Here is a 15856-nt window from a genome sequence, read left to right on the forward strand (position 1 = left end):
GCATGTCTAAGGTCTTCCTTTCAGAGTACCTATTAAACTCATAACTCAAATGAAAGTATTCCACTGGACTTATGGGTCTTGGAGGTAATTTGAATGTAAAAATATATAGAAAGAAACGAAAGACATTGATTTCCAGGATCCTAGCTTCCACAGTTTATACAAACACACAATGTAGGGTTGACAGATTTTGCAAGTAAGATAATGAATTTATTATTAGTTATGCGCTTTGGATCTTGTGTTCCATCTTGTGGACATGTTCAGTTTGTAGTTATTTCAAAATCTGATTCTCTTCCTTTAGAAACATTTCCTTGTCCCATAATAAAAGCTGGCATGCATATATCTGAACAGCAAAACCTAAAGCACAGGACAATCTCTATCCACAGAGCCATTAGGGAAATGCAACTTAAACTTTCAGTGTAGCTTTTTCACTGTCTAGTTTCTGACATCCAGGAAGACACACCCAAATAGTTGGACAAGATGCTGAGCATAGCAAACAAAATGTGTGTTTTTATTCCCCTCCCCAACTCATATGTTAAAATCTTATCTCAGCTGTGGTGGTATGTAGGAATGGGGCCTTTGATGGAGAACTATGTCATGAGGACTCCACTCTTGTGAATGGCCATGCAGGAAGCTTCTTCACACCTGTATGCACGGTTGCTTCGTAAGATGGCTATTTTCTTACTAAAAGAATTCTGGTGAACTTTGCAGACTATACTTCCCTAATCCTTTTAAAAGTTATGATTTTGCCTGGTGCTGCTGGCTCACACTTGTAATCCTACTTACTCAAGAGGCTGAGATTTATGGATCACAGTTTAAAGCCAGCCTGGGCAGTAAAGTCTGTGAGACTTTTATTTCCAGTAAACCACCAGAAAGCCTGAAGTGGTGCCGTGCCTCAAGTGGTAGAGCACTCGCTGTGAGCTGAAGGACAGCACCCAGGCCTAGAGTTCAAGCCCCATGACTGACCAAAAGAAAAGATTTTTTTCAAGCACATAGTTCCCTTTATTGAAGATTTGTTTTGTTTTAGTACTGGAGCTTAAACTCAGGGCCTCTTTACTTAATTTTTTTAAACTTAAGGCTAGTTGTCTACCACTTGAGCTACAGCTCTACATCCAGCTTTCTGTTGACTAATTGAAGATTAGACTTGCCGATTTGTTTGACTGAATCTTCATCCTCAGATCTCAGTCTCCTGAGGAGTGTAGGATTACAGGAATGAGCCATCAGTGCCCAGCTTTGAAGTTTTTCTTGCTTAGGTCTGCTAGAATGATTCTTGATTGGTTGATTTAGATTAAAAAAATCTGTTCTTGGGGCTGGGAAGGTGGCTCAGTGGTAGAGTGCTTGCCTTGCATGCCTGAGGCCTTGGGTTCGATTCCTTAGCACCACATAAGCAAAAAGAAAAAAGCCAGAAGTGGCACTGTGGCTCAAGTGGTAGAGCGCTAGCCTTGAGCTGAAGAGCTGAGGGACAGCACCCAGGCCCAGAGTTCAGGCCCCACGACTGGACCCCCCAAAAAAAATCTGTTCTTATTAATTATGACCTAGAAAGTCTACTTTCTTTTTCTTTTGATGGCACTGTGTTTGAACTCGGTTTTGTGCATGCTGAGCAAACTCTGCTACTTGAGCTACCCATCTGGCTCATTTGCTGTTATGTTATTTACATAGCTATTTATTTAGGCCCCTCCCCCCTTTTTTTGTTCTGGTGCTAGCCTGGATGGTGATTCTACTTATACTCTCCTGAATAGCTGGGGCCACAAGGGCACACCATTGGCTTATTTGTTGAGATGGGGTCTCACTAATATTTGGCCAGGCCTGGTTTTGAAATGTGATTCTCTTGATTTTTGCCACCTAGCGAGCTGGGATTATAGGCATGAGCACTGCAGCTTGACATAGCAATTAGTAATTACATTAAAAAAATTGTTTTTTGGTGGCACTAGGTCTTGAATTCAGGGCCTAATGCTTAGTAGGCACATCTTCAACCCTGGCTATTCACTTTGTAGATCACTGTGTAATCTGGCATCAGTGAGGAAAGGGTTCTGTTGTTGAGAGGTCTTAGAGAAAATAGACATACCAAGGAACTGATGGTCTCAAGACTTCAGAGCCCATTGGTGGTGATGGAATGAGAAATGTTCTCTATAGTTTCGGGAACAAATCTGGTAGAATAGTGAGCTGGTTACAGGAACATCATCCTATGAAGAACAAAGATATAAATTCCAAATCCAAAGGATCTGGCACTAACAGCTTTAAAAATGGCACCAATTCAAACAATTACCCCCCTCAAAAAAAAACTCCCAAATACTCAAAGAAACAACCACTCCATTAATAAGTGGACTAAATAATTAAAAAGAGACTTCTCTGGAGAGGAAATAAGAATGGCCAATAGAGACATGAAGAAATACTCAACATCTCTGGCCATAAAAGAAATGCAAATCAAACAACATTGAGATTCTACTTCACCACAGTTAGACTGGCCATTATCAAGAAACCTAATAATAACAGATGCTGGTGGGGATGTGGCCAAAAGTGAATGCTACTACACTGTCCTTGGGAATATAAACTTGTTCAGTCACTATGGAAAGCAGTATGTAGGTTCCTTAAAAGACTAAACATAGAGCTTCCCTATAACCCAACAATCCCACTCTTGGGCATTTACCCAAATGACCACAAACAAGACCACCCTAAAGCTACCAGCACAACTATGTTCATTGTAGCATTAAGATCTAAAATCAACCCAGATGCCTCTCAGTAGGTAAAAGAGTCATGAAAATATGGTATATATACACAATGGAATTCTATGCTTTCATCAAAAGAATGATATTGCACCATTCATAAGGAAATGGAAAGACATGGAAAAAAATCACATTAAATGAAGTAAGCCAGGCCCAAAAAACAAAGAAACATAGGCTGCATGGTTTCTTGAACCTATTTCTGGTTATAACTAAAAAGCTCAATAACCATTCTTCAAAACTCCCCAGTCCTGAGCGTCAACTCCAGAAATAGCCAACTTGAGAATTACTTTAAGGAAAAAGAGAAACAATTGCAATATTTAGACATAGAGTAGTCTAATAAATATGGTAAGATATAGTAAATATGGTAAGAACAATGAAAAATATGGTAACTAGGCACCAATCGAAATATAATGTGTAAATACAAAATGTACATATTTAGTGGATACCTCAGAAATTTTGTAAGATGGGCTAAGAGATAACAATCTGGATAGACAATAAAAATGAACTTTTATAATTTTTGATAGTTACTTATGCAAGACTTAAAAAAGATAAAAAAATTTGGAGGAGTTGCAAATAGAGATCATACTTGGAATATATGAGCCTTCAAATGAGAATGAGAAAGAGCATAGAGGAGATTAATAGAACCTTATTGGAGCAATGAAATTCTAGTAATAATTTTCTTTTGATTCTTCATTCTACTTGGCTGTAGTGAATTTATGAATGAATGACATTATCAATTTTTCATCAATAATATATTTATTTGACATTTTGTTCTATTTTATGTTATAGGAGTAATTTCTGATATTTGTACTTCAATAGCAGATGACCAAACTCCAAGGTAATATTTCTGTATATATTTATCTAGTCCAAAGAAGTGAAACATATTTGGCATTAGTCAATTTTTTTTTTTTTTGCCAGTACTGGGGCTTGACAAGGCTGATGTTCTGCCACTTGAGCCATACCTCTACTTCTGGCTTTTTGTAGTTGGAGGTAATAGTCTAATGGGGTTTTATGCTTGGGTTGGCTTCAAACCAAGCTCCTCAGATCTTAGTCTCCTGAAGAGCTAGGATTACAAATTCTTCTATCTTACTTCCTTTGACTTTCCACATATAGTAAGTACTGATTGTCAGTAGTAAGAAGTATTATTAACCTGCAGATGGAAAAATCATCTGCTTTGTGTGATTGTGAACCCTTGGGCTCCGATGGTTAGATGTTGGCAGCAGGTGATATTGTTGGAGATTCTAAAAAAATCGTGTATATATGTAATGTATCTATGTTATATATAACATATATACAAACATATCTGTACAAATATAGATTATATTCATTATATATATGTATCCTTTCTCTGAAACCTTGTGGGAGGATAACATGGCTAGACAGTGTTGTTTCCCCTTGAATTCGCTAGCGTGTGTGTGCAGCCGCTGCAGTCCTGCGGAGATCACATGGGTGACTTCAGTACTGCGCCCCATCTGCCAGGAGTTGATCAGCATGAGATCCTCACCAGGCTGAGCAGAGGCCATGCCGTGCTCTTGGGCTTCCTAGCCTCCCGAGCTGTGTGGAATAAACCTTTTCTGTAAATGACTCCAGTGTCATTATTTCTGTTTCAGTGGCAGAAGGTAGACGAAGATGGTGGATTACTGAATTAAAGAAACCATACAAGCTCACTCTATTTAGTATTTTGAGATAGAATATATTTACACTCATCCCTGTCTCTGGCACAGAGACTGAATATTGTAGTACTTCATAAGTGAAAAGTCAGGAGGGTCTGGCAAAGGCTGCTAGTTTGCTGTGCAATACCCATTGTTACCAACATAACCATTTTTAAAATAGTTTTTAGCATTAGTTAGCTGTATAAGATCATTTCATTTAGACATATCTACATATACATACAATGTGCCTTTTTTCTTTTATTTATTTTTTATTGTGAAAAATACTGTACAGAGGGGTTACAGTTACATGAGTAAGGTAATGAGTATATTTCCTATCGAGCATTGTTACCTCCTCCTTTGTTTTTCCCCTACCATCCCTTCCCTCCCCACCTCCCCAACTCCTCCCTCTCCCCCACCAAAGTTGTAAAGTTCGTTTGCAACATAGTGTCTTGTACATCTCATTGTTATAATGGTCAACCTGTATCCTTATTTCAGCACTTTGCTATTTCCCTTCCCCTCTCCAAATTATAAAAATGGCAGTGTACCTTCTTAAGCCAAATGTAACAAGCTTTTCTTTAAAATATATTTTTATTGTAAGGTACTGTACAGAGGGGTTACAGTTACATGAGCAAGTTAATGAGTCCATTTCCTATTGAGCATTGTTACCCCGAAAAGACAGCTTGCACAGGAAAGTCCATGAGATTCTTTTTTTTTCTTTTGGTTGGTCATGGGGCTTGAACTCTGGGCTTGGGCACTGGCCCTGACCTCTTTAGCTCAAGGCAAGTGCTCTATCAATTGAGCCATAGCATCACTTCCAATAACAAGCTTTATTTTTGCATTTTTCACATGTACATAGACAATTTTGACCTTATTCACCCTTCCTCGCCCTCTCTTTAACCTTAAATTTTATCAGGACCAACACCATTTTGGCTTCTTAGGAACCTGGGGAAATTAGAGACAAAAATCTATTATATTTTATCACCAACTTAACAGACCCATATCAAGCATAGAAATAGAAACAGCAATAAAGGACCTCCCATCTAAGAAAAGCCCAGGACCAGATGGATTTACAGTGGAATTCTACAAGGCCTTCAAAGCAGAACTCACACCAATACTCCTCCAACTCTTCAATGAAATTGAAAGAGAAAGTTCACTACTGAACTCTTTCTATGAAGCCATCATAACCCTCCCAAAACCAGGCAGGGACTCATCAAAGAAAGAGAACTACAGACCCATTTCTTTGATGAACATTGATGCAAAAAACTTCTCAACAAAATTTTGGCCAATCAACTTCAACAACTCATCAGAAAACTCACACACCACCATCAAACAGGATTCATTTCAAGGATGCAAATCTGGTTCAATATACACAAATCAATATAATTGATCACATCAACAAAGCAAGGATAAGAACCACATGATTATCTCAACCCAAGCTGCTGGCCCTGCCCGGTTGCCACAGACAGGCCTTACCCTCTAATTTGCAACTAGCTTTTTTCCTTTTTTTTTTTTTTTTTTTTTTTGATGCTGGTACTGTTCCTGCTCCAGCCTCCTGAGTAGCTACGATGGCAGATGTGAACCACAGATGCCTGGTTCCCATCTCTTCTTACCATTTACTCCTTTATCTTGCTTTCCCCAATCTTGGCCTATGTTTTTAATTCCTTCCTTCCTTCCTTCCTTCCTTCCTTCCTTCCTTCCTTCCTTCCTTCCTTCCTTCCTTCCTTCCTTCCTTCCTTCCCTCCCTCCTTCTTCCTCCTCTTTCTCTTCATGGTGCTGAGGATAGAACTCAGGATCTTAGCATGTGCCAGACAAGTATTCTGGCACTGAGCTATACCCTCAGCCCCAAGATTCAGAACCCCTTTATGATGAAGGCTCTGGAAAAAACTAGGAATCCATGGAACATTCCTCAATACAATAAAGGCTGTATATGACAAACCTACAGCCAACATTACACTTAATGGCAAAAAGCTAAAGCCATTTCCTATAAACTCAGGAATGAGACAAGGATGTCTACTCTCTCCACTTCTATTCAATTTAGTATTAGAATGCCTAGCTACAGCAATAAGATAAGATGCAAACACAAAGGGATCCAAATAGGGAAAGATGAAGTAAAACTCTCCCTCTTTGTAGATAATATGATCTTGTATTTAAAGAATCCCAAATTACTCGAGCTGATTCAAAACTTTGGCAAAGTAGCAGGGTATTAAATTAACCCTCAAAAATCAGCAGCTTTTCTGTATGCCAACAATGAGAAGAACACAGCTGAAATCAGGAAAGCAACTCCTTTTGTAATAGCCCCACAAAAAAAATACCTTGGAGTAAACTGAAGAAATGAAGGACCTCTACGATGAAAACTTTAAAAACCTGAGAAAGGAAATTAAAGCAGAACTTAGGAAGTGGCAAAAACCTTCCATGCTCCTGGATTGGGAGGATCAACATTGTGAAAATGGCAATACTTCCCAAGGCTATCTACAAATTCAATGTGATACCTATCAATATTCTAACCTCATTCTTCATTGAAATAGAAGAAGCCATCCAAAAATTCATATGGAACAATAAAAGACCCTGAATAGCAAAAACAATCCTTAGCAGAAAGAACAGAACTAGAGGCTATCAACACAAATTTCAAACTCTTACTACAAAGCCGTGGTAAGCAAAACAGCTTGGTACTGGCACAAGAACAGACCTCAGAACCAATGGAATAGAATTGAAAACCCAGAAATGAACCTACAGACTTATATCCATCAAATCTCCGATAAGGGAGCTAAAAAAATAGAATGGAAGAAAGACAGCCTCTTCAGTAAATGGTGCTGGCAAAATTGGTTAATCACCTTAGAAAACTAAAGCTAGACCTTATATATCACCCTGCACCAGAATCAACTCCAAATGGATCAAAGACCTTGAAGTCAAAGCAGACACCCTGAAAACATTACAGGAAGGAATAGGAGAAAGTCTAGGGCTCCTTGGCACAGGTCAAAATTTTCTTAATGGAGACCCAGAAACACAACAAATCAAAGAAAGTTTGGACAAATGTGATTGCATGAAACTGCAGAGCTGCATGGCAAAGGACATAGAAAGCAAGATCAATAGAAAGCCCACTGATTGGGAGAGGATCCTCACTAGCCATACAACAGACAAGGGTCCCATATCTAAAATATACTTAGAACTAAAAAAATTAAATCCCCCAACAACAAATCTTCAAAGAAACAACTGCCTGATAAATAAGTGGGCTAAAGACTTAAAAGTGAAACTTCTCTGAAGAGGAAATAAGAATGGCCAATAGACACAGGAAGAAATGCTCAACCTCTCTAGCCATAAAAGAAATACAAATAAAAAAAAACATTGAGATTCCACCTCACCTCAATTAGAAGGCTATAATCAAGAAATCTAGTAACAACAGATGCTGGAGGGGATGTGGCCCAAAGGGAACCCTACTGCATTGTTCGTGGGAGTGTAAACTTGTTCAACTATTTTGGAAAGCAGTATGGAGGTTCCTCAAAACACTTCAAATAGAGCTCCCTATGACCCAGAAATCCCAATTTTGGGCATTTACCCAAATGATCACAAACAAGGCTATACTAAAGCTTCCAGCACAACTTTATTTATCACTGCATTATTTACCATAGCTAAGATATGGAACCAACCCAGATGCCCCTCAGTAGATGAATATATCAAGAAAATGTGATATATATATATATATATATATATATATATACATACACACACACACACACACACACACACACACACACACACACACACACACACACAATGGAATATATGCCTTCATCAGAAAGAATGACATTGCCCCTTTTGTTAGGAAATGGAAAGACTTGGAAAAAATTATATTAAGTGAAGTAAGCCAGGCCCAAAGAAACATAGGTCCCATAATTTCCCTTATCTGCAATAACTAGTATGTGTCTAGAACAAGCCAAAAAGGTCAAAAGCTATGTACATTTGACCATATAAGCTAAATGAACCCCAAGATAGGGACACAACTGTTTTTATTCTTTCTTCTCTTGTTATTAATGAACTTAAAATGTACTATGTAATTTTTTTTTGTTTCTTTTGTATGTTCTTCCTCCACAGTATAATTCATTTTCACTGTATTTGATTCTGGTGCCCTGCATCTTGTATATACACTTTTCTAATTTGGGGAGGGGAAGGGAAAAAAAAACAAAATGCTTAAATAGGGATACAGGTTGACCCATTGCAACGATCAGATCTACAAGACACTCTATTGGAAATGAACTTTACAAACAACTTCAGTGAGGGGGGTGGGGTGGGGAGGGGAAAGGGGGAGGGAGTAGTTGGGGAGGTGGGGAAGGAAGGGATGATAGGGGAAAAACAAAGGAGGAGGCAAGAATTCTAGATAGGAAATGTACTCATTACCTTTCTCATGTAACTTAACCCCTCTATACAGTATTTTTTTTACAATAAAAACATACAAAATCTATTATAGTTTATTGATATTATTACTGAGTTGTCTGTAATGTTTTGACCAAATCTTACTTTTGAAAATTTTGTCACTTTCTATGTTAAAAATTGTACAGTAAATTAACTTTTTGTGCATTTACAATTTTTTTTTTGGTACCCTGGCTTGAACTCTGGGCTTCCTGTGCTGTTGGTCAGCTTTTAGCTCTCATAGTAGGAACTCACTTGAGCCAAGTCTCTAGCCCAGTTTCTTTGCTGGTTAATTGGAGATGGAGTCTCACAGACTTTTCTTCTACAGCTGGCTTCTAATTGTCATCCTCAGATCTCAGCCTCCTAAGTTTGTATACTGGGTCTGGAATTCAGGGCCTGGGTCCTGTCCCTTAGTCTTTTGGTTCAAGATTGCACTCTACCACTTGAGTCACACCTCCACTTCTGTCTTTTTGTTGGTTAATTGGAGATAAGAATTTCACATACCTTTCTGCTCAGGCTGATCTGATCTTAGCTTCCTGAGTAGCCAGAATTATTAGTATGAGACACTAGCACCCAACACATTCTATGTGTTTTAAAATATGTATAGATTCATGTATTCATCACCACAAATGATGCTGAATATGTCCATCACCCCAAACACTCCCTGTGCATGGTCTCTTTATTATAGTCTCCACCCTGCCCCTGACCCTTGGGATCCATAATCTTTTTTCCTGTTACAGAATGCTATTAAATGGAATCATAAAATGCACCTTTCAGCATGTCTTTACACCATCTTATCTACCCATGAATTGACAGGCATTTGAGGTGTATTCTGTTTTTTGATAAAAATAAAGTTACTACAAAGATATGTATATAGGGTTTGATATGAACATCAGATTTTCTTTCTCCTAGATAAGAAATTAAGAGTGGGAGTGATGGAAATGGCGCTGTAGCTCAAGTGGTAAAGTACTAGCCTTGAGCTGAAGAGCTGAGGGACAGTGCTCAGGCCCATAGTTCAAGCCCCACGACCGACCAAAAAAAAAAAGAGTGGGAGTGCTGGGGCTGGGAAGGTGGCTCAGTGGTAGAGCGCTTGCCTTGCATGCCTAAGGCCCTGGGTTCGATTCCTCAGCACCACATAAGCAAAAAGAAAAACGCCAGAAGTGGTGCTATGGTTCAAGTGGTAGAGCGCTAGCCTTGAGCTGAAGAGCCGAGGGACAGCGCCCAGGCCCAGAGTTCAGGCCCCTCGACTGGACACCCCCCCCCAAAAGAGTGGGAGTGCACATGATATTTGTATTAAGATACGGCCAGACGTTTCTCCCCCATAATGGTGCTCCACTTTTGCATTGTCCCCAGCTGCTGAGAGTCCTTATACACACTTGGTATTGCTTAGCACTTCCCCCCATTTTAATGTGTGTAGTAGTATCACATGTGCTTTTAGTGTGAGTTTTCCTAGTGTCAGATGTATCTTTATGTTCTTACTTGGAAGCTATACCTCTTTTGGTGAAGTTTTAAGTTTTGGCATTTTTTTTAGCTGTGTTGTTTACTATTAAGGGGTGTGTGTGTGCGCCAGTCCTGGGATTTGAACTCAGGTTCTGCCTGGATATTCTCCCTTTTTTTCTAGTACAAGTCTAGTGTTCAACCACTTAAGCAACTCTACTTTGGGTTTTTGGTGATTACTTTTAAATAAGGGTCTCATGGACTTTCTTGCTTTGACTGGTTTCAAACTGCAATCCTTAGATATCAGCCTCCTAAATAGCTAGGATTACAGGCATTAGCCACTAGTGCCCAGCTAAGAATTCTTAAAAAAAAATTATATATCTCTACCTCTATACATCTTTAAGTAGTTGTGCCATTCAATACAGCAGTTTATGAATACAATGGATCTTGATCAATGTTAACCCTAATAAAGATTTTTTGTCTGAAATTTAATTTGTAAATATATTCCCCAGTCAGCAGCATCTCCTTTCCATTCTATTATGAATAAGTTTTGCAGAGAAAATTAGTCAGTTTTGATTGTCTATTGTCTTTTCTTGTGTGAAAGATTAATATTTTCCTGGTTTTCCACATTATTTGTAAATGTGAATGATATTCTGGGAGTTTCTTAGTGCACTCCATGGTAAATGATTTTTTTATTTCTTTAAAGCTTGTATTTGACCTAGTGAGGTTCAGCCACAGTTCTTACCTGATATCACTGGGTGTTCCTTGCCAGTGCTAGCTCAATTTTTCAAAGCATTTTCTGTCCTATTAAAACTCCAGGAAGTGGGCAAAGAGGGGGTGGGAAGGTGAGGAGGAAAGGTGAGCAAATGTGGTCTTTATAGTCAATGTAGGTTATGTAAAAATGAACTATTTATCTTGAGGGTAGAGATGGGAGGGGAACAGGGGGAGAACCAAGGAAGGGGTGCCATTGCCCCCCAAAGCAGACTACTCATCACCTGACTTATGGAATTGTGACCTCTTTGTATAACTACTTAATAATAATAATTTTTAAAAAAAGCAAAAAAAGCTATAGTTTACTTCCACCATCTAGTGGACAGTTTAGCATTCATGTAGCAACATTCTTCAGAAAAGGGCCAAAGCGTTAGGACAGCATCTTCAGTCTGGGATGAGGTCACAGTCAACTTTATGGGATTGTTTTCTTGAATTCCCTTATCATAGCCAACTCCCAAAGCTAAAGGACTTTGTTTATGTTGGTCCTGGGGCTTGAACTCAAGGCCTGGAAGTGTGTAATATGCATTTCCCCCCTAGAGTCTCACAGTTAAGAGTCACCTGGAGTCTCAGAGGAGATTTTGTTTGGCTTTGGATTAATATTGAAAACTTTGGGGGCTGATGGGTTGAATTCATTTTGCACTATCAGGGTGATGTATGCTTTTAGAGGCCAGTGGTGGAAAGATACGATTTAAGTAAATATATTTGAATATCAAGTTGACAAGGGATAAACTTATGATAGTTGATCTTGACTCACCATTAATAAGATTGGGAGTTTTGTCTGGGTTTGTTGGTGTGTTTTCAGAGATGATTAGCTCTTGAGGGCTCTGACCTGGTAAATGGTTTTATCCACTGATGGATTTAAATTTTGAATAGATGATTGAGAGGTGGTGGAACTGTGGAAGAGGCACCTGGTTGGAGGAAGTGGGTCCCTGGGGGCATGTCCTCAGAGATGATATTTGTCTCAGTCCCTGTGTGCCATGATATGAGTTGTTCTGTCACACCCCCTCTGCCATAATGGACTGAACCTCTGTGGAAACCATGAGCAAAAGAATTCTCCTTCTCTGAAATTGTTTCAGTTAGGAATTAGCTCAAAGTCACAATAAAACCAACTGATATGTTCTTAGAGGAAGAGGAGCAGTTGAGGGAATCTGTGTGCATGCTCTGAAGACAGTCATGTCAGGATGGGAAAAAGAAGAATGCTTTCCTCAGGGCTGGACCATGTTGTCACTTGAACCTCACACTTTGGTCACCAGAATTAAACTTCATTGTTTGCCCCATCTAGGCCGTGGTATTATTATGGCAGTCCAAACTAAGATAGCATCCTTCAGCACTGGCTCATTTTCCTCCACTGTGTTTGTTTCTCTCTCAGTTTTTCTTTTCTTTTTCTTTTTGCCAGTCCTGGGGTTTGAAAGGCCTAGGCACTTTCCCTGAGCTTCTTGTGCTCAAGGCTAGCACTCTACCACTTGAGCCACAACATGCCACTTCTGGCCTTTTCTGTGTATGTGGTACTGAGGAATAAAACCCAGGGTTTCATGCATGCTAGGCAAGCACTCTACCACTAAGTCACCTTCCCAGCCCTCTCCCAGTTTTCCTACACAACATCCCTTCACTGTATTTCATTTTGAGGGAATAAAGTGATGCTCTAGGGCACAGGACAGAGCTTAACAAATAAACACAGCTCTAGCAATATTTGATATAAAACTATCAAAGACAATCACATGCCAACATAAAATGCTTTTTGAATGATTTAATAATATCAGATATGGATATCTGATTTAATTTAATAATATTTAATATTTAATAATATCAGATATGATATCAGATATGGATTTAAGCAATTATTCACCAACATAACAATAATCAAAAGTAACGCTCAGAATCTGGGTGCTGGTGGCTCTTGCCTATGATCCTAGCTGCTTAGGAGGCTGAGATCTAAGTATTGAAGTTTGAAGCCAGCTCTTGCAGGAAAGTCCATGAGACTCTTATTTCCACTTAACCACACATAAACTGAAGTGGAACTGTGGCTCAAAGTTGTAGAGTACTAGCCTTGTACAAAATAAAATTCAGTGCTCAGGCCCTGAATTCAAGCTTCACAAACACCAAGAAAAAAAGAAAAAAGGAAAGGGGAGGGGGTGCAGCTTATCTAACTAACTCTAGCTGTTGACTGTCAAGTCTAGCAGTTGTGGATGAAGTGGGATTTTGATGGTCTTTTGAATATGCTTCTTTGAGGAGAACTTTAGCATCATTAGCCACCGTGTCAGGGAAATGAAGTTGCAGGTAGTAGGTTTTCTAAAGTAAAGACCTGTAGCAAGGAGACTTCCATTAGCTGAGCAGAAGATTTCTACATATCTCAAAAGTCTTTGCCCTAATTGTTCTTCCTTTTTAGTTCTCAATAAATTTGGGGATTCAATGTTTTTCATGAGTGTCTCCACAGGTACTTTTAAATTATCAGCAAAAACGTGTAGAGATTTATCATCTGCTCCAAAACATGTATGATAGTGGCTTAAGCTTGCCTCCAGATTCCTCAAATCATTGTCCCTCATCATGTCTGCTACGGGATTGGTGGCCCATGCTGCATCCTTGAAGGCTTCTAGCCAGATGCACTGCATCATAGACTGCTTCTTCCGTTCAGTGGCTGCCTCGGCAAGGAAAGCAGAAAAACATGGCACTTTTGAAGAGAAAGATCCTTAAGTAGGGTGTCCATCAGAATTGGAAAATCATAATCAGCTAAATCATGACTAGAGATCAAAAAGATTGGTGGTACCTTCATGCCATTCTGCTTAAAAGTATTCACACAGTAGTTTGGGATCGGCTGTAGGACTTTCTCTCATTCAAAGCTTCTTGGTTTGCATCTCTCTTCATTCATTAAATCAGAGTCCACCTTGCTTCTCACAAAGTAGAAATTTGTCTACATAATTGTGATTGTTTTGGCAAGTTCTATATCATTTTCCCCAAAGCGTGCAGCAGAAATAATAAGGAAAAAGTCATGCTCTTTAAAGTGTACTTTTTCCAGATAATCTTTTGGCTGAAAGTAGGGGTTCCAGTCCCAGGCAGGTCCCAGAGAGTGACATTAGGAAAGTTTGACTGTTTGTATGCCTTTCTTTGCATAGTTGTTTCCTGCACCCCAGTGGGAACAGAATCCTCTTCCTTACGTCCAATCCCTCTCAAGGCCTTGATAAAATTAGACTTTCCTGCCCCAGACTCTCCTGTCACCGCAATGTTAAGTGGTGCATTCTCAATGTCCTTTAACACATTAGTGATCACAGAGTTTGCCCTCTGGATGTCTCCTTTGATCAGATGTGACTCCATGGAACGGATGGTTTCCTGAGAGGGGATTTTGTTTGTTTTCCATCTTGAAATCCTTAAAATATGAAGTAAAGCTGGAGGTCAAGCCTGGGTCATCACTAGATGTTTTAGAGAACAGCTGACCCATGACTGGGAGTGGATAAAGGAACTACATACAAGAGAGGAGAGAAACATGGAAAGAAATTGTTATACAAAAAGAGTGTCATTGTGCTTTGTTATAACCAGTGATGCAGTTGTTTTAGATCCATTCCTCTAGTGTCCTTACATAGCTGTTTTCCTTTTTTTTTTTGGTCATGGGGCTTGAACTCTGGGCCTGGGTGCTGTCCCTCAGCTCTTCAGATCCAAGCTAGCGCTCTGCCACTTGAGCCAGTTTTCTGAGTTGTTTATTGGAGATAAGAGTCTCATGGACTTTCCTGCCTGGGCTGGCTTTGAGCCATGATCCTCAGATCTCACCTGAATATCTAGGATTACAGGCATGAGCCACCAGCATCTGTCTAGATGCATTCTTATATTTTCCAATTTATTTTATTTTAATTGAAATTCTTTATTGTAAAAAATGTGAAGTCAAATGAAGTTAGGAAAAATAATGTAGAAAATACATTCTCTACCAAAACATGTTTAGCCAGGTGCTGGTGGCACATGCCTGTAATCTAGCTACTCAGGAGGCTGAGATTTGAGCATCACAGTTCAAAGCCAGCCCAGGAAGGAAAGTGCATAAGACTCTTATCTTCAGTTAACCAGTCAAGGAGCCAGAAGTGGAGCTGTGGATCATGTCCTAGAGTTTAGACTTGAGCACAAAAACTAAGGGGCAGCAGCCAAGCCCTGAGTTCATGCCCAGTATCAGCACAAAAAAGAATGAGAAAAAAAACAAAAACAAAAGCATGACTAACCCTATTTCATCTGACTTCACTAGAGTGAAATAGGGAATCCATGATAACTTACCACTTAATGCATGCCTCCTTCTGTATCTGCCTTCAAACTACAGGGAATTTTAATTATCACAAGCGTTAATTCTATTATTACTTAACAGAATATAGACTGAAATTTAAATGTCTTTATTTTCATCAATACCTAACAACAATTTTCTTTTTTAAAGTAATGGGGCACGGTCTTAGAGCAGTCACCTGTCTGAGGAGGGCAGGGCTTGGAGAAGTGGTGGACCCTACACATGAAGAATTCCGCTCAGAGTAGGGAACATCCTCATCCCAGGAGGTAAAACCCACAGGGCACAGAGGTTTAGACTAAGGTACTGGTCTCAGATCACGGGGACTGACCCCACACAGGGGTCTAGCTGTTTCACTTGCCTTTGGAGCAGGTTAAAGGTGCGGGTGAGGCCAGGCCGTGTCAGCCACGGCTCCACGGGGGCGGCCAAGCGTGTGTTTTCTCTTCAAGGCTTTCATAAAAATTATAAGCTGATGGAGAGCCAGAAGCTACTGCGTGTGTCCTATATTAGCCTTTTCTTTTTTATTGTACTTCACGCCTGGAAGCTAAATTGGGAGGTTTCAAAGGTGAAAGCGCAGTTCAGCAGCTGGGGCTGGCTGATCAGCCAAATCTAAACTAACAGAA

At 39.6% G+C, this 15856-nt stretch overlaps 1 pseudogene; it reads right to left on the reverse strand.

Moving 5' to 3' along the window:
- Positions 1-13123: 13123 nt before the first annotated feature.
- Positions 13124-14417, reverse strand: LOC138837290 (interferon-gamma-inducible GTPase 10-like; annotated as a pseudogene).
- Positions 14418-15856: the final 1439 nt, after the last annotated feature.

Source organism: Dipodomys merriami, unplaced genomic scaffold (genome assembly GCF_024711535.1).
Source record: "Dipodomys merriami isolate MVZ:Mamm:240054 unplaced genomic scaffold, mDipMer1.0.p SCAF_27, whole genome shotgun sequence".
Taxonomy (NCBI): Eukaryota; Metazoa; Chordata; class Mammalia; order Rodentia; family Heteromyidae; genus Dipodomys; species Dipodomys merriami.